Below are 19,721 nucleotides of genomic sequence, written 5' to 3' on the forward strand. Positions count from 1 at the left end.
GGGAAATCTGGTTGGCATCATGCTAGCATCTGGAACCTGAAAAAAGAGTTAACATAAAGCTGAATAAATTGTTGACTAATCATGAACCTAAAGGCTGGAATATTGCAGATGAAGATTTGGGGTCTCCATTTTGAAGATAGCTAGTAGGGATACATACTCCATGGAATACTACTCTGTAATAAATATACTCCATGGAATACTACTCTGTAATAAAAATAAAATATTGTACCATTTGAAACAAAATGAACGGAACTAGAGGTAATTATGCTTAGCAAAATAAGTAAAGAGTTGAAAGATAACTTCCAGATAGTTTCACTCATATGAGGAATCTAGAGAACTGATACACATGAACAAAAAACGGGGAGTTGGGCAGTACCGTAGTGGGTTAGGCACAGGTGGCGTAAAGTGCAAGGACCGGCGTAAGGATCCCAGTTTGAGCCCCCAGATCCCCACCTGCAGGGGAGTCACTTCACAGGCCGTGAAGCAGGTCTGCAGGTGTCTATCTTTCTATTTCCCTGTCTGTCTTCCCCTCCTCTCTCCATTTCTCTCTGTCCTATCCAACAACGATGACATCAATAACAATAACAATAATAACTACAACAATAAAACAAGGGCGACAAAAGGGAATAAATAAATATTAAAAACAACAACAACAAAAAAACAACAACAAACAAACAAAATCGCCCAGAAGCAAGCACACTATTTCTAAGACATGTGAGAATTATGGTGATTATCACTGGAAGATGGGAGGGTGCAGACACCGAGCTTTGATGGTGGGTGTGGTGTGGAACTATACCCTGTAATCTTATAATTTTGTAATCCGTTGTTCATCACAAATAAAAAATGAAACAAAAAAGAAATTGTTGAATATAAACTGAGGGACTCTTGCATGGTACGACGTGCACTGTAACTGATGAACTCTCTCTGGACCCCTGAGCTTGGTTTTAAAGTCCCTCCCCCCCATAGCAGAATCAGGGCTTCTTATCATCTTTCCTTACCTGTTCTATGCTGAGCTTCCCTGGCAGAATGTTTAGAAAGAAAAAACTTTACAACCCAATCTTAGAATCTTCCATCTTCCAGTTATTCCCTTCTTCACTGGGAAAGTTATAACTTGAGGAGTTTCCATGTTGACTGCATGCTATTATCAAAACTTTCTCCCACAGTTTGAGAGGAGGCCTATCCCATGTACTCTCTCATCTTTGGCTCCGAAACAAGGACTTATATAAATAGGTCAAGTTGAAGACTTAGGTAATTTGGAACCACACTCTTTGCATGAGATTCAGTATTACCCTTACCCTATGTTTTTCAATTGAGAACCTGCTGGCTGAAATAAGAGTTTGGCTCTCACATCCACTAACTCTTCTTAGAGTTCATATGGACTATAATGAGGCTCATGGACAAGATAGAGACATTCTCCTGTAGGAGAAGATGAGATGAACCCTGGGATATCTAAACACTGGTCACACAACTTTACTCAGCCCAGTGTAGAGATATAATGAAGTTCTTTGATCAAAATATTATTGTTATTTTTGAGTTGTAGCATTAAGGAATGAACTCAGGACCTCATTCATGTGTGACACTACTGAGTGACTTCCTAGGACCAGTTTACTTCACAAATTTTACTCAAAAGAGAGAGGGAAAGATAGAGGAGAAAGGAATAACATTACAGAGAAAGTGAGGGGAGAGATGTCAGCACCTCACCACCATCCATGGGACTCCTATGCTGCGATTCAAATATACATAGAAAGGCACATGACCTTAGAAAGACACAAATATACTTAGAAAAGCACATGACCATACTGGGGGAGCTATGTCCTAATCTTGTGAGATAGACATTTCATGGAGTTATCTGTGTTTCAATATTCCCAATCAACTTTATATATATATATATATTTTTTTTTTGGGAAGACACAGAGAGATAGAGGGGGAGGGGAAAAGATACTGAAACTCCAAAGCTTCTTCCACTGCAGGGGGGCCGGACTCCAACCAGGGCTGCACAAATGACAAAGCAGGCACACTGTCTAGGTGAACTATCTTGCCAACTTATGAGACAATTCTTCAGTGTGCCTCTCAGGATGTCAATGGGACCAAGGGAAATTTAAGGATTAGCCACCCACCATCAGTCTCTAGAGTCCCAGGCTGCATCTGTGTGGGTGCAGAAGAGATGCATTATTATTACTCTGCACTCTCCTCAACATAAGAGGAACTTTCCCTAAGGCTGTGTCTTGAATACCACACCTGCCTGTGGGTCGAACAATTGAAATAGCTTGAAGGGTTGGTTTTCAATTCATTATTTTCTGAGCTTTTCTACCTTTGCATTTTTATAGGTGGGCTGCAATTTTTATGCCTCAGTTTATTTCTGTGTAAGATAGAAAGAAAATGACTCCAGTAAACATCCATGGTTATAACAGTGACAATGACAGTATATTCAGTAAGCTGTTTTGAGCATCTGTGACATGCCTAGTACTGTTGAATGACTCTAAGGATACAGACGTGAACAACAGCCATGGTATTTATGGAGCTTAGATTCTATAAGGGAAAAAAGTAAATAAAACGTGAAAGTAATATTAGTATGTCTGATATATCTTGGTAAAGAAAAATGAAGCAGGAGTGGAAGTGAGACATATCAGAGACAAACGTGCTGTTTTAAGGGGGTGTGGTCAAGGAAAGCCTAATCAGCAACTCACAGGAAGTGAACAAGTTACATGGATATTTTGGGGGAAGGTTCTTCATCAGAGGAAGTAACAAATGCAAAGACTCTGGGGCAGGTGCATATTCAATCACCTGCAACCAACTATGACCATATAACTATGAGTAACGATAACAAAGAAAAAACTGGCTCTGTTTGTCTGATTAGCATTTTTATGGAGTAATTTTGTATGCCTGCCACTGTACTAAGTGGTTGGTAAAATTTCAGTTTTTAGTCTTCACTAGCTTGATGAGGTAGAGATACTATAATCAACCATGCTTTGTAGAAGAGAGATCTGAAGTCCGAGAAGGTTATGTAACTCACTCAGGCTTACACAGACACTCTGTGGGGGAACTCAGTCCAGACAGCTGGACTCTAGGGCCTGCTCTTTTAGTCACCAAATGAAAGAGGATGGAGAAGAGTTTGAAGTTGTTGTCAAATGCAATCAGCTTCTTGGAGGGAGGAGGAAGTTATTATTATACACAGTGGACAAACAGGGGGCTTTCTTTCTCTTTTTAATGTGTTAGTGTAAGGCAGTAAATCTTTATAGGCTCCTAGACACAGTGGTCCTGAATAAACCCTGGGCAAGAAACATTGAATCAAGAGAAAGAGTCAGAAGCCTCATGGCTGACTAAGGAGAGTGATTATATTTTCCTGGCTGGCCTTTTTAGGTTTCTTCCTTTGCTGCCTCAGGCACTGTCCAGTGTAGAGATGCTGAATGCTGATGTGCTGAATGCAGGGAAATGCCTTCCTTGGCTGATGATTTTAGCTAGTGCAGTAGTTAGCAGGTGTGTCCAGTGTGGACTGGTGGTGAAAGCTGTCCACTAAAAGAAGATGTGACAGAAGTGAGGGATGGCCATTCTATATCTGATTTATAGTTTGTTTTGTGTCCAACTGAACATGATGGTCTTAGCAGTCCAGTTCTGGGAAGATGGTTGGTAGGTGTCAGCTCCAGCATGGCTTCTGGGAACACCCAGAAATCTCCTGCTACCTAGGAGGTATTACTATTCACATTTGCAGGGTTGTGTCTTTGGTGATCCCGGATCATCTGCCTAACTAGCTTTGTGCTTTGAACTCAAGCCCTGACTTAAATCACCATCACCTTATTGCAAGTACATGAAGTATTTCTCTTTTGGAGTAAAATTATATGTGTAGCTCATTTCACACAGTCTAATAGCCACCTATTCCTATTCTATTGCTTAGCCTACATTTTCTAAAGATCATCATAAAAGTTATTCTTTGTTTCTTAAAAGATTTTATTTATTTGTTAATGAGAGAGATAAGGGAAGAGAGATGAAGAGGACCAGAGCATCATTCTGGTACATGTGTTGCTGGAAAAGGAACTCAGGACTTCATGCTTGAGAGTCCAATGCTTTATCCATTGTTCTACCACTATTCTTTAACTTGTTATAAATGTTCTTTTGTTTCTTTTGGTTTTCGATTTTAAAAATTTATTTATATTGCATAGAGACAGAGAGAAGTTGAAAGGAGGAGATAGAGAAGGAAAGAGACTGAGAGACACCTGCAGATCTACTTTACCACTTGTGAAGCTTTACTCTGCAGGTGAGGATCAGGGGCTTGAACCCAGGTCCTTGTGCACTGTATTATGTTCACTTAACCAGGTACACAACTGCCTGGTCCCTTATTTTGTTTATTAAATTTTATTTGTATATATGTACTTATACACACATGAATGTGAGAGACAGAAAGAGAAAAGGAGAGAGAAAGAGGGAGGGAGTGAGGGAGAGATATAGAGATAGATATATAGATAGGCAGACCATTGCTCCACTACTATTCTATGTGCTGCTAGAGATTCAGTCCAGGGCCTCACATACCAAGGCATATCCTCTACTGAAGTACCTCCTTGGCCCTTTCTTTTTCCATTTTCACCTCCTCTTTTGAGGTTTTACTGCTTAGTTTTAGGAACACAATCAAGTCACAAAACCCCAGCTTTGTTTTACTCTTGGTGCCTTTTAAAAACTTTTTCTATTTCTGTTGGGTCTCTTTTTCACACCAGTCATGCAAGCTCTGGAGGGTTAAAATCTCATCTGCTAAGCCAGATGATTTTTTCAAAGATGTCAGAAAGCTATGTATCTGTGGAAAATTGTAGAAGAGGGGTGCAGTAATGTGGCTGAATGACGAGGAGTCAAGGGTAGGTGAAATAAAAGGGATAATATTTATGTTCCTTAGAAGAGACAGTAACTACGTTGTACTCTGTGAGTTAATTATGAAAACCATGGATTGCTTTGGCTTGTCTCAAACTGCTGCCCCAGATGGCAGCCTGCCAAGTTATTGGTCTTCTATGGATGCATAAATTGAATCCTGAGTTACTGGCATTTGGCCATCTCTCTCTTTTTAAAGCAGCTATTACCTCATTGTTCTAATTCTTTGGCCTGGATATTTGAGTAGAGCCGGTAAACATTATCTTGCCCTGGAGAAATCCAGGTTCACACTCTCCTGGTCTCAGGGATAAAGGTATATAGGAAGGGCTGGCAATCAGCATAACACACCTCCCATCATTATCTATCCTGTGTGGTGACTCAGGCAAGCACCACCAATATCTTCTTCCACCATCTTTTTCAGGAAATTGGAAGCTGCTTTAGTAACTTGAACAACCATGACATCTTCAGTAACATAACTTTTTCTTAGCTCTGGGAGAAACTTGCAGATGTTTGATGACTGAAGGGATATCACAGAAAAAGCATTAAACTTTTCAATATGGCTGGGCCAAATATTAATCGTCTGTCAGCCAGGAATCTCAGCGAGCAGGAAGGAGAGAATGAGTTGGGTGGGGGATGGCAAGAGGCTGAGAGATAGCATTTTAGGAGCTAAGTAGAATGAGGAATGCGAGGAGGGGGAAGAAGTAAGAGTGATGGCAATATAGCAAAGTGGGGAAGCAAAGCAGATGAATTGGGGAAGAAAGTGTAATAGATGAAGGAAGATGTGCAGGAAAGAAAAAAAAACATACAGTGGGCTGGGAGAAACTGCAAGATAAATGTGAAAATACATTGATTAGACTAAGGTTATGGCCATGTGCAATGTCATTACAGGTAGGCATGCAGAGGAGAAAGGCAAAAGAAGAAAAATGAGGATGGATGTGGAAATAGATTGAGCACAGACAGGCAGGGGCAGACACACACTGACAAAATGAAAAGGAATATTCTAGAGCCATAAGGAACCAGGGATTAAAGATATTGTGACATCAACAGAAGTTAGAGACTGCAAGACAAAAGGCAACTTAAGCCATTTTCTGGTCTGTAAAGTCACCCACAACAGCACAATGTGCTGGGAAATGATGTCTGCCTGTGATCATTGTTTACTCAGAAAGCCAGCTGACACAAGATGAAATTAACACAATAGGATGGAATATTGCTAATAAAACAGCAACAACAACAAAAAACTCTGCCGTTAGGTTTTCATAGCCTAATTATTCAGCACGTTACTCACTAATGGCACAAGACATTACCATGCTAATATGCAGTCTGCATATGTCAGCAGAGGAAGGATTGGTGGACTTGTGCTCTCTGCAGACGGAGACATTCTTTTTTCCCAGATGGAAGATAGTTAGAGTGTGTGGGAACACCAGTGGCCAGGACAGGGAGGCACTCACAGTCTTCTCTAAGCAAGGGGAACAATGAGACCCCTAGAGGTTGTTCCTCTGTACTAATGGAGGCTCAAAGCACCACAGGACACTCTGATCCAAGATGCTCTCCGCATCCACCATGTGTCCCTTTCATTTGAGGGTCACATTGCTGAGGATGATTAGGATTTGAGCATCATGAGTAAAAAGCAAAAACAGGTTTCCAAGTGAACTCCCTACCTGTGGAAAACCTGACTGGATTACTTAGCTTTCTTGGTTCACTGTGTCATTCAGATGAAGCAGAACAAGTTTACACTTGTTGCTGCTTTTATTTGTAAATATAGGCATTCTTTTTGGCTTTGACAAAGTGTAAAGACACTGGAGTCAGGGAGTGAGCATGGCTTTTGCTTTCTTAGAAACTACCTATTGTGTCTATCCTTATACCCAGATATCTAGACATTCACTCAGCACTGGTTGAATGACTATGCCTGAGCCATGAAATAAGAAACAAAGAAAAATGCAGAAAAAGCACTTTCCTTAAGAAGCTCATGAGCTCTCCGTGGAGCATGGGGTGGGTGATGTTTACATCTTACGAAGGTGACTAAACAAGTACTGGCAGGAAGAGCATTCAGCACAAGCCCCATCTTCATAGTGGATGGAAGTAGGGCTGCAGGAGGAACCATTCTATTTTCTAGATACTCAGATTATCCTGGAACCATAACCCATTGTCAAGATAGGCTGTGTGTAGGTGAAAAGACTATTGGGAAGAGAGGTGTGTGAGCGTGTGTGCTCAAGTTTGAGTCTATATCTCTACTGTGCTAGGCTCTGGTACATGGAGCATTAGTGAATTTCCATCTCCCTCTTAAAGAAACAGAAACATCTTTTCTAATAAGAAGCCTAATCTATGTTGATCCAATCAGAACACAGCACCCATGGTGTTGGTTAAGAGATGGCCACATGATCTTGCTGAACCAATAATAAGTATCCTCCTAGTACATTTTTTTTCTTTCCACCATGGTTGTCACTGGGGCTCTGTGCCTGTAGAATGAATCTCAGCAGCCATTTTTTTCTCCCTACTCTTCTTTGTGATAGAGACAAAGGGAAATCGAGAGGGAAGGGGAGATAAAGAAGGACACAGAAAGAGAGATGCCTGCAGAACCGCAGCACTGCTTCACTGCTTGTGACACTTCTTCCTGTAGGTGGAGGCTTAAACCTGGGTCCTTAGGCTTGGGTGATGTGTGCACTCTACCGGGTGTACCACTGCCCAATCCCCATCCTAGTACTATTACGAGTAGTAAAAAGCACTTTCTCTCTTATTTTCTTCTGACATATATTTAATTTATTAAATTTACAAGTTCAGATAGTCCTTTTTGTACCATATAGAGGCTAGTGACTTGAGAAAGAAAAGTAAAGAAGAAAAAAATGAGATAAGAGAAAGATCAAATAATGTTGTTCAGATCAATCCTTAAACAAGTCCCTTACTCTGAGGACTTCCTGGTGAAGTAGGCCACCTCCTCTCTCTCTCTCTCTCTCTCTCTCTCTCTCTCTCTCTCTTTCTATCTTTGTTTAATCTAGTTGAAGTTAATTTTGCCATATGTACACCAAACAACCCTCATCAATGCCTTTTCTTCCACTTCTCTCAGCTTTAGAATGCTCAAGGCATTCTTGGCTCCCATGCACAGAACAAGTCTTTATCATTCTTTACAGAGAATGTGCCTTTTGTAGCCTGCCATCTGCTTCTGTGGCAGCCGGTGAAGAGACAGGTCAGGCCACTTGCTGAGCAATCCTCAGCAGAGTGAAATCTGGCACCGAGGTCCTTGATCTTCTTACCTACACAGACTTCTTTAAATACACACACTTCTCAGCTTCTGTCTTTCTTTGGACTTTTTCCCTCTTGTAAACTGAAACGGAGGGTAGGAAGCCAAGGGAAGGCTTCAGAGAAGAGCTAGACTTTTCAGGAGGGACTTCAAAGTGAAGAAGTAATTAAGCAAGTAGAGCAATCCCTGACCAGGATTAATGGACTCAGAGAATCCCTCTCTCTGAGCAGTCAGTGTCTTCTTACACATGGGTCCTGATGTCCTTTGTATACAAATGTCTTGTCCTATGTCCTTGTGAAGATGCTGAACTAGGGAAAAAGAGTAACAAGCTGGGAATGGTAGTTATTAGAAGCAATGACTGGTATTCAGTATTTTATTTTTCTGAGTATGTGGTCTAACAGAGTTTATGTCCATGAATAAAAAAATCTGAAAAGGGGATGGGTTATAGTTCACTAGGTAGAGTGTGCACTTTACCATGTCCAAGCCCTGGGTTGAAGACTTAACACCATAATAGAGCACTGAGAATAACACTGAAGGGGGCTTCATGAAAGTAGTGCCATGGTCTCTCTCTCTCTCTCTGTCCTTCTCCTCCTTCTCTTTCACTCCTTTCCCTCCCTCCCTCTCTTCCTCTCTAAAAAAGGAATGAAATAAAAGCATTCATTCCTGACTCCCTTGAAAGCAGGTATAAGGGAATCATGTGTTCATAGTAACATAGATCAGAAGTGGCACCCCCCCCATCCATACTGAAGGAAAGTGTTATGGGCCCTTGAGAGTTTTCTACATTATTTCCCACATGGTATCTGGTGATATTCAAGATGAGGAGGGTGCGTCATTAGATTTCCCTCAGGGAAGAAAAGACAACCGATCTGGCATGAGCATACAGTATGAAGAGGACACTTTTGTTGTCTAAGTGATTTAGATATTAGAATATTCTCTGGTGTAGTTCTAGATTCAAAGAATTTAGTAGATAGTTCAGAGATTTTTCCATATGTCTCACCCCCATAGTTTTTTCTGCTTTTTAAAATAATGTGCTATAAGAATTGAAGTCAGGATTCCACACATGGCTTAAGGTATGTCCTCTACTTCCTAAGCCATCTTCCAGGTTCAGTTTTCCCTTATTACTAATACTCTATGCTATATTTGGTGCAGATAAGGAACATATACTGATAAATAAAACTGTATGCAAGTCCATGATTTCTACTAATATTTGATATTTGAATTACACAGTTTTATGGACTTTGGCAAATGCAACATATGCCATGTATCATCATACCAAAACATGGAATAGTTTCACTGCCCTAACCACTCTGTGCTTCACCTACTTGTTCCTTCTTCCTTGCCTCAGAGTCCTGGCAATCATTGATAATTTTAATGTCTCTGTAGTTGTTTCATATTCTAGAATGTCGTGTAGTTGTAATCACACTGAATACAGTCTTTTTCAGAGTAGCTTCTTTTATTTTTTAAAATTTTTATAAAAAGGAAACACTGACAAAACCATAGGATAAGAGGGATATAACTCTACACAATTCCCAATCACCAGAACTCTGTATCCCATCCCCTCCCCTGATAGCATTCCTGTTCTTTAACCTTCTGGTCAAATAACCCAGGGTCATTATGGGGTGCAGAAGGTGGAAGGTCTGGCTTCTGTAATTGCTGCTGAACATGGGCATTGACAGGTTGATCCATACTCCCAGCCTGCCTCTCTCTTTCCTAGTGGGGCAGGGCTCTGGGGAAGCAGGGCTCCAAGGTCTGCCCAGGGAAGTCTGGTTGGTATCATGGTAGCATCTCAAACCTAGTGGCTGAAAAAGGAGTTTATATATAAAGCCAAATAAATTGTTGACTAATCATGAACCTAAAGGCTGGAGTATTGCAGATGAAGATTGGAGTCTCTTTTGTAGATCGCTAGTAGGCCTATTTTAGTTATATTCCAAAGGTCCCATGACTATACTAGTTTTTTCCTGAGTGTGACATCTCCAGCTTTCTAGCCCTTTTTCCAACTATCATCTCCTCAGACAACAACTTGGGTCCACCTGAATATCAGATGTTAGTCAGGCTTGGAATAACATCTATTACTTAGCAATATGCATTTGAGTTTCCTCCATGTCTGTCCATGGCTTTTTAAGTATTATTATTTTTAATTACTGAATAACATTCCACAACATGGAATGCAGTTTACTTATCCATTCATATATCTGGGTTTTGGTAGTTGCGATAAAGCTGCTGCAAGTCTGCTCACTCAGACTTTGCATGATGAGTTTTTTTATTTAATTTTATCTATTAAAAAGGAAACACTGACAAACCATAGGATAAGAGAGGTACAAACTCCACACAGTTCCCACCACCTCTGGGAGTATGAACCAAGGATCATTATGGGGTGCAGAAGGTAGAAGGTCTGGCTTCTGTAATTGCTTCCCCACTGAACGTGGGTGTTGACAGGTCAGTCTATACTCCCAACCTATCTCTTTCTTTCCCTAGTGAGGTGGGGTTCTGGGGAAGCAGAGCTCCAGGACACACTGGTTGGGTCGTCTGCCCAGGTAAGTCTGTTTGGCATAATGGTAGCATCTGGAACTTGGTGGCTGAAAAGAGACTTAACATATATAGCCAAACAAATTGTTGACTAATCATGAACCTGAAGGCTGGAGTAGTTCAGATGAAGAGCTGGGAGCATTTCTGTTTTGTAGGTAGCTAGTAGGCATATTTTAGTTATATTCCAAAGGGCCTGTGGCTATACAAGTTTTTTCTTTTTTTCCGCCCTTTATTTATTTTTTTCTTGAGCCTGAAATCTGATATGCAGATGGACCCAAGTTATTGTCTGGGGAGATGATGTCATGGCTGGAAAAAGGACCAGAAAGCTGGATCAGGGAAGAGAGTAGCTCCCAAATATGGGAAAGGGGTATAAACATTGTTGACTGTAAACCCCACTGATTTCTTATGATCTGGGGCCCATATTCAGCTTAGGAGCCTAAGTGACCTCTGCATCCCTGTAGATCTGAGCTCACATTGTGTTGTCATGGGTAGGGACGTTCTAAGCTGCTCCAATTTCAGAACCCATCTTCCTCAGGCAGAACATAGAGTATGTTGTACAGCCTCCCTTCGGAGGATGGAAACATGATGAGTTTTGAATTTCCCTGGATAAATGCCTTGGAGTGAAATTGTCAGATATTATGGCGAAAATAAGTTAGATTTGCAACAAACTGTCAAACTACTGTCCAAAGTGGCTGCACCATTGTACATTCCCACAAACATTGGATAAGATTCTTTGTTACTCTGGATTCTCTCGAATTTGGTGCTGTCTGGCTTCTAGATTTTAGCCATTCTTGTAGAGGTCTAGAGAAATCTCACTGTTGGTCTAACTTGCCATCCTCTAAGGGCACATGATGTTGAGCCTTTATTAATATGCTTGTTTTACACCTGTGTATCTCTCTTGGAAATATGGCTGTTTACAACCTTTGCCCATTTTTAAATTGGGTTGTTTGTTTTTTTACTGTTGAGTTTTAAGTGTTCTTTTGATATTTGTGATGCAGTTGCTTATCAGATATGTGTCTTGGGAAAACATCCTACCAGTCTGTGGCTTGCCTTTTCATTTCTTAACAATGTTCTTTGTAGAGCAGAAGTTATTTTTGTGTGTGTGTTTTTAAAATTTTAATAGAGTCTAATTTAATCATCTTTTTTCTTCCAAGTATTGTCCTTTCGAAGTTGTCTCTAAAAGCTCATCTCCAAGTTCAAAGTCAACTATGTTGTTTTCTGTTGTCATTTTTACACTTAGAATTATGGTTCCTATTGAGATAATTTTTGTGAAAGGTAGATGGTATGTATCTAGATTGAGTTTTTGTATAAGAATCTCAAATTGTCTCAGAATAGGTCTATTTGTTGAAAAGACTTATATTTCCTCACTGAATTTCCTTTGTACCTTTATTAAAGATCAGTGGCCTGTATTTCTGTGTGTCTATTTCTGAACTTGGCTATACCCGATTGATCTATTCTTGGGATAGAACACGTTTTAAGTGTCATGCTGCATTGATTATTATTCCTTTAGAGTTGTCTTCAAGTCAGGTAATAGTTTTCTTTTGACTTTTTTTATCTCTTAGGATTGTGCTGGCTATTCTGTATCTTTAATTTTCCTGTACAGACTGTAGACTCATTTTGTTGATATATGCAAAATATCTTGCTTGAGATTGTATTGGATTCCATAAAATCTATAGATTAAGCTGGGAAAAATTTATATAGGAGCAATATTAAGTCTTCTTATATTTGAACATGGACTATTTCTCCCTATTTTATTTTATTTTTTTCCTCTAGGGTTATTGTTGGGGCTTGTTGCCTGCATTATGAATCCGCTGCTCCTGGAGACTATTTTTTCCCCTTCTGTTGTCCTTGTTGTTTATCATTGTTATTGTTATTGTTGTTCTTGTTGTCATTGTTGGATAGGACAGAGAGAAATCAAGAGAAGAGGAGAAGATAGAGAGGGGGAGAGAAAGACACCTGAAGACCTGTTTCATCACTTGTGAGGCAACTTCCCTGCAGGGGGGTAGCCGGGGGTTCGAACCAGGATCCTTGAGCCAGTCCTTGCTCTTTGTACCATGTGTGCTTAACGCACTGTGCTACTGCCCGGTTCCCTATTTCTGCCTTTATGTAGATTTAAAAATATTTTTATTGATTTATTATTGCATAGAGATAGAAATTTGGAGTGGAGGGAGAAAGACAGAGAGACTCCAGCAGCCCTGTTTCACCACTCGTGAAGCTTTCTCCCTGCAGGTGAGGACCAGGGGCTTGAACCTGGGTCCTTGCATGCTGTAATGTGTGTGCTTAACTAGCAGTGCTATCACGTGGTCCCTTTCCATTAATTTTTATCAAACTCTCATAGTTTTTCTTACTTATCTTTGCCCTTAGTTTGTTGGATTTAAACTTAAGCATTCCAGATTTTTATATCTTATGTAGATAGTACTGCATTTTAAATTTCCACTTCTAGGGAGTCGGGCTGTAGTGCAGCGGGTTAAGTGCAGGTGGCACAAAGCACAAGGACCGGCATAAGGATCCCGGTTCGAACCCCGGCTCCCCACCTGCAGGGGAGTCGCTTCACAGGCGGTGAAGCAGGTCTGCAGGTGTCTGTCTTTCTCTCCTCCTCTCTGTCTTCCCCTCCTCTCTCCATTTCTCTCTGTCCTATCTAACAATGACAACAACAATAATAAATACAACAATAAAACAACAAGGGCAACAAAAGGGAATAAATAAATAAAATAAATATTTTAAAAAAAAAATTTCCACTTCTAATTGTTCAGTGCTGACATCTGGGAAAAACAATTAGGTTTTCTACATTAACCTTTTTTCTTTTTGTTTATTGGTTCCAGAGTTTTTAATACTACCTTTTTTCAAGGCTTAACAACACATCTCCTCATTTTTATGACTAATTAGCAACTTGTATTAATGTGTTACAGATTGTCAGCTACGAATACCTGTCAGTAACTGTTGTGTCATTAAATCATAAGTAAACTTATCCTATAAATTGGATCTTCAGACAGATGGAACACCTTAACTTTACTCATTCAAAACCTTTTTTGGACCCTACAGTGTGGCCCCCTCCCCTTTTCTATGTTTTAATCTGACACGCTGACTTTTGCAGTATGCATTTTGGAAGAGAGCAGGGAACTCTAGCACAGAGGAGACAATGTCGTATGACATGGATGATGACTTTGGTGGCACTTTTATTTATCCAGATTGTTGTTTTCAGCCCTATCATGACTAAAATAGATCAGTTTCTAATGTGTCACCTCCCATAACATAGTTTACAGGTTGTATTCCAGGGGGATCACAGTAGCAGTAAAGGAGGGGAGGCATTGACTTCTCTTTCTGTGCTCCATCTTCTAAACAGAACTGACAGGCAAGAATCTCACTCTTCTCCCTCTGGGCCTGTCTGTCTCTAGTTGTTAAGGAACAGTAAGCTGACCTCTTTTCAGAGTTCTGGGAGCATGGATTTGGTGTCTTCTGCTTGTATCATATGCTATAAATGTGGAAGTTTCTACAGGAAATGACATTCTTCAGCCAACTTCCTGTTGGCTGTCTGTCCTTGGTTTTCTGGATTGCTTCTTCCTGGGATGAAGTCCTCAGATCAGTAATGGAAAGATGAAAACATTCCTTGCTGAGATTCACTTGAAACTGGTCATTTCTTTGTATTATTTTTATGGCAAGACTTTTTTTTTTAGTTTGTATTGGCTTTGTATTGCAATAGTTTGTATTGGCTTTTTTTTTTAGTTTGCATCATTATTTTTTTTTAGTTTGTATTGCCTCCGATATGATTTTAGTCTTTTTAATTTTTTCTGATTTTAAATATTTTTATTGAGGACACTAATGGCTTACAGTAAATATGTTTGTTGCCACATGTGTAAGTTTTCTGCAAAACACTCTGACCCCCTAGCCTAAGTCCTCCTTCAATATTATGCACCAAGACCTGAGAGCCCCAACCCCCCACCTCAGAGTCCTTTACTTTGGTGCAATATATCAAACCTAGTCCAAGTCTACTTTGTGTCCAAGTTTTCCTTTCTTTTTTTATCTGTCCCTTTCTTTCTGGTTTATGTCACTGAACATGATTCCTTCAACTCTATCCAAGATGAGGTGAATTCATTATTTTTAATAACTGAGTAGTATTCTATTGTGTATGTAGACCACAACTCTCTCAGCCACTCTTGTGTTGTTGGACACCTAGGTTGCTACTGATATTTGGCTATTGTGCTGCTATGAAAGAGCATGATGTTCAGATAAAAGAAAATATATTGCAATTGGCTATAGTCAACTCACCTCCACTTCCACCACACTCTATTGTTAGTAATCTGTCTCCTTCTTCTTAGCGAGAGACAGAGGCAGAGAGGTAGAGGGGCAGAGAATGGGAAAGAGACCACAACAACAAAGCTTTCTTCAGAGCAGTTGGGGGCTGGGCTCAAAGTTGGGTCATGCACATGGCAAAGCAACGCACTAAGCTATTTCACTGGCCCTCCAATTTGTCAGTTCTTTAGGACTTTTCCCATGGCAATCATGTCATAAGTCTCAAACAAGAAATTTTATTTTTTCCTTTCTTCATTTGTACACATTTAGTATGCTTTTTCTAGTCTTACTTTATTCGCAAGAATTGTCGAAATGATACTATTTAGTTGAGGTGAAATGAGAGATCCTTTCCTTCCTCTTGGTCTTGGGTGGTGGTGGGAAACCATCCATTTTTTAAAATGAAATTAGTATCATATTAGTTGAAGGGGTTTACATTTTTTAATCAAGGAAGTAATTCTCTGTTCCTAGTTTGTTGAATGTTTGTAAGCCAAATGGGTGTTAGATTTTGTCTATTGCTTTTTTTTTGTTGCATCTGTTGGTATTATCATATACCTTTTCTTTTTTAATCTCTTGATGTTTACATTAATTGATTTAAATATTGGACCAAACCTGAAAACCTGGAATAAATACCACTTGGCTGTTGTGTGTAATTTTTTTTTATGGATAGCTAGGTTTGTCTTTTTAGTATTGAGTATTTGACATTTATGTTAATGATTGTGGTTTTCCTTTATTGTAAGGTTTTGATATTAAAACACTGCTGACCTCATAGAACAAGTTAAGAAATATTCCCTCTATCCTAACTCTTTCTATGAAGTCAGCAGTGCCGTGTGTGTGTGTGTGTGTGTGTGTGTGTGAGAGAGAGAGAGAGAGAGAGAGAGAGGGAGGGAGAGGGAGAGGGAGAGGGAGGGAGAGGGAGAAGGAGAGGGAGAGGGAGAGGGAGAGAGAGAGAGAGAAGGGAGTAGAGCACTACTCCATGATTTATTACATTCTATTTATTTTTGCCTTTATTTTGTGGTGCTGGTTCAAATTCACAGATTCACTTATGCAAACCATGCCCTCTACCACCAAGCCACCTCTCAAGCTCCAATACGACAGCATTTCAGTTCCCTACTTATTCCTGATCCTTACTTCAATTACATATTCATCTATTTATTGTTTATGCAATCAGATGAACATCACCTGGCAAATATTAGAAGCTCAGTCATAAATGCTGAATGAATGAGTAATATTGAACTGTCAAACCCCTTTGGAAATGGAAGCTCAGAGATATAAAGTGACTATATCAAGGTCACATAACTCACATAACTCACTAATAAAAGGTAGGGACTAAACCCATGACTTAACTCTTCTTGTCTATGCTTTTGCTACCATACCTTCACAGATCACACTGTGTTAACCTCAGTGTTTGTTACTCTCTACCCATTGGTCATTTTAACTTTAGGACAAGTTTACAAGATTGGTAGAATTCATGTCTTTGTAGGTAAAGATGTGGTCTTTGAAATTCTAAGCAGTTTGTTAGTATTGCAGTGCTACAGAGTGAGAGAGCTGGGATCTGAATCTAGCCTGAGCTGACTCTCAAGTTTCTGAACCACCCAAGCTACATGACTCTCTTCTGGCATAACTTGCATTTTATTAGTATTTCTCTCTAGTAAACCTAGGCTGTGAATAATAGGGATGTTTCAGGCACTGTGGCATTGGTGCAGCCCCTGACAGAAGGCATGGGGTAGGGAGGCTGTGCTGCTTTCCCTGTGCCCTTCACACCACACGACAGAGGTGACACCTGGCTCCTTTTCTCTGAGTGAGCCTCATATGCTCCAGAGCCCTGGAATACAACTGTGATTCTGCACAAGCAGCTTCTAATAGTGGGTGGAATGAATGGAGGCTCTGTCTTGCTTCCATTTTTCTCCTTGGGAGGACAAAGAAGTTGGGCTATATGTAAATGATAATAAAAATGGCCAGAAAACAAAAACAGTCTATTAGGTATTTTGTATGATTTGTTTATTTGTTCTAGGAGAGTGAAAAAGAGTAAACACATACCACATTTTATATCACATGTGGTCCTGGGGATTGGACCCAGGGGTCTCATGCATGTAAGTCCTATTCACTACCTCTCCAGTCATCCTTTATTCCTTAATTTGAAACTTGTAGACCAAATGACAGCAGAGATCATGAGCTCTTGGCTTTGCTTGCTCTGTTTTCTTGCTCTTTCTGGTTCTGTCTAGTTCTCTCTGGATGCTTGCACTGCACTTACTTGGCTGACTCTTGACCTTGGATGAACTCAGCTAGCCCTTTCCACTTGGCATTTATCCAGGTACCAGCCTCTTTCTGGAGAAAACCACGTAACTCTCTTAGTTGGTTTCCTTATAGTCCATGTTCTCTTGCTATCTCAGCTGGATTATTATTATTATTGATTCAATAATGATCAACAGGATTTTGGGATAAGAGGGGCACAATTCCATATAATTCCAACCACCAGAATCCTGTATCCCACCCCCTTCATTGGAAGCTTCCCTACTTTTTATCTCTCTGGGAGTATGGACCAATGATCTTTATGTGGTGCAGGTGGGAGGTCTGGCTTCTGTAATTGCTTTTCTGCTGGACATGGGCGTTGACAGGTTGATCCATACTCCTAAACCACCAACTCTATTTCTCTCTCTCTCTCTCTCTTTCTCTTTCCAGAGCACAGCTCAGCTCTGGTTTATTGTGGAGCAGGGGATTGAACCTGGGTCATTGGAGTCTCAGGCATGACAGTCTCTTTTATAACTATTATGCTATCTATCCCCCCTGACCACCAACTGTATCCTGTCTTCACTGTTGTAATAAATCCACCTAAAATGCAACGGACACTTCTGATCTGAACCTGCTCATAAATGATCGGTTAGATAGCACAAAGAAGGCTGGGGGGAGTGTTTTGAGCACAGCTTCCAAGGGAGGGATGTTTTAGGAAGTTCTACTAGTCTTCTGGTCCTCTATTAAATATAATTTAAAAATCATTTTACAGGCATAAACTCTTCTTTTTCTTCCTCTCCCCCAATTTTATTATGTGTGTATGTGTGGGAGGGAGTTAATAATTTACAGTACAGCTATTGACAGTTGAATATGATTTCAGTCTCCCTGTGTTAAGTGTCTGCAGACCACTCTCACTCACCCACAACATAGGATCTTTTCGATCATCATACATCAAGAACCCAAAACCCTCTTCACTCCCTGGACTCAAACTCTTGTCCTGACACCTCTGTTAAAAGATTTGAAGCTAGGACCAGGCAGTGGCACACCTGGTTACATGCACACATTACAGTGTGAAGGACCCGGATTTAAGCCCCTGGTCCCCACCTGCAAGGGAAAAGCTGCACGAGTGGTGAAGCAGATCTGCAGGTGCTACTCTGTCTCTCCCGTCTCTATCTCCCCTGCCCTCTCAGTTTTCTGTCTCTATCTAATAAGTAAATAAATAAATAAATAAATACAAAATTGAAAAAATATTTGAAGCTAATTGTTGGTATGCTTCTAAATTCTGCTTATAAGACCTTCTGTTTTGATCATCACATTAGGTTCGATTGTATTACTTACGATGTGGTCTATTTACATAATCACTGTTTTACCTGGGTCCCGCCCTGCCTGCAGGGTATTGGTTTAATCCCCACTGGTTAGATGGAAGTTTTCTATGTTCTGTTTGAGCTCTTTTTTTTGCTCCACCCCCTCTCCTAGTCATTTTCCTTTCCCTTGCCACTTCTGGTGAAGAGATGCGTAAAAGGTGATGTATCTGATTAATAAACGAGATACTGCTTCCGAGATCAGCCATGAGTCCCTGGTCATCTCTCTACCACCCATGAGCTAGCTCAGCCCGGCATATGGTGCCCTGAACAGGGACTGGCAGCTAATAAGAGAACATAGTTTTCCTATTTCTCCCTCTTCCCTTGCTATCTCAACATCTTTTCTTTCAATGAAAATGAAGCACCTACTGTGTGCCATGTACTGTTCTTTACTATGAAGAAGAAAGACTAACATGTCTGTTTCAGAACTTCTGTGTAATTAACATTTGACACACCTTCAAAGGGTAAAGCACCTTTATCATTCCTCTCCCCCACATCCCACATGATTCAGATGTGATTTCATCTCCTTCATCAATGTACCTACATGTTCATTAAGTTTAGCTATATTCCTGGGATGAAGCAAATTCTCAGAGGGCTCAAGTCTGGTTCACTAGATTTCTCTTTCAGAACAAAGGCAAAGGCAATCAGGATGCAAGATACACCTGTTTAAGGCAGAAACCCTCAAAGCAGTTCTTGTAGTAAACCAAACATTAAAAGTAATTTTAGTTGATCTGAGATCTCCCTGACTCAAAAGCACAGGTGTAGGGAGATGAGAAGGAGGAATTATCTTGGAGACACAGTAATAAGCTAATACAGCATGCATGACAACTTAGGGACTGAGGATTCATAAATATATTCATGTTTTTTTTCCAGCAAGATTGATTAAATACCCAAGCTCAAAATTAAAGTAGGAGAGAGGGAGAGAGAGAGAGAGAGAGAGAGAGAGAGAGAGAGAAGGAGGGAGTGAGTTACAGAAGTTCTGGTAAAACATATCAACTTTGGACAAAGCATACTTCATCAAATACATAAACAGCCACCGCCTGATACATTAGAGTCTGGAAGTGTCATAAATTAACCTGACAAGAAACTTTGCAAAAGGTCAGATGTAACATTCATCAGGCCCTGGGAAACAGGGCTTATTTCTTGGCTTGATGAAAGAAGAAAAGACCGTTCTCTTGCATAGCATTTTAAAAATCATTTCCAAATTATCCAGCAGGAGAAAGAAAAAC

At 40.3% G+C, this 19,721-nt stretch overlaps 1 pseudogene; it reads right to left on the bottom strand.

The window, feature by feature from the left end:
* Nucleotides 1–5,212: 5,212 nt before the first annotated feature.
* On the bottom strand, nt 5,213–18,996 carry LOC132539833 (N-acylneuraminate-9-phosphatase-like; annotated as a pseudogene).
* Nucleotides 18,997–19,721: the final 725 nt, after the last annotated feature.

This window comes from Erinaceus europaeus, chromosome 8 (genome assembly GCF_950295315.1).
Source record: "Erinaceus europaeus chromosome 8, mEriEur2.1, whole genome shotgun sequence".
Classification (NCBI taxonomy): Eukaryota; Metazoa; Chordata; class Mammalia; order Eulipotyphla; family Erinaceidae; genus Erinaceus; species Erinaceus europaeus.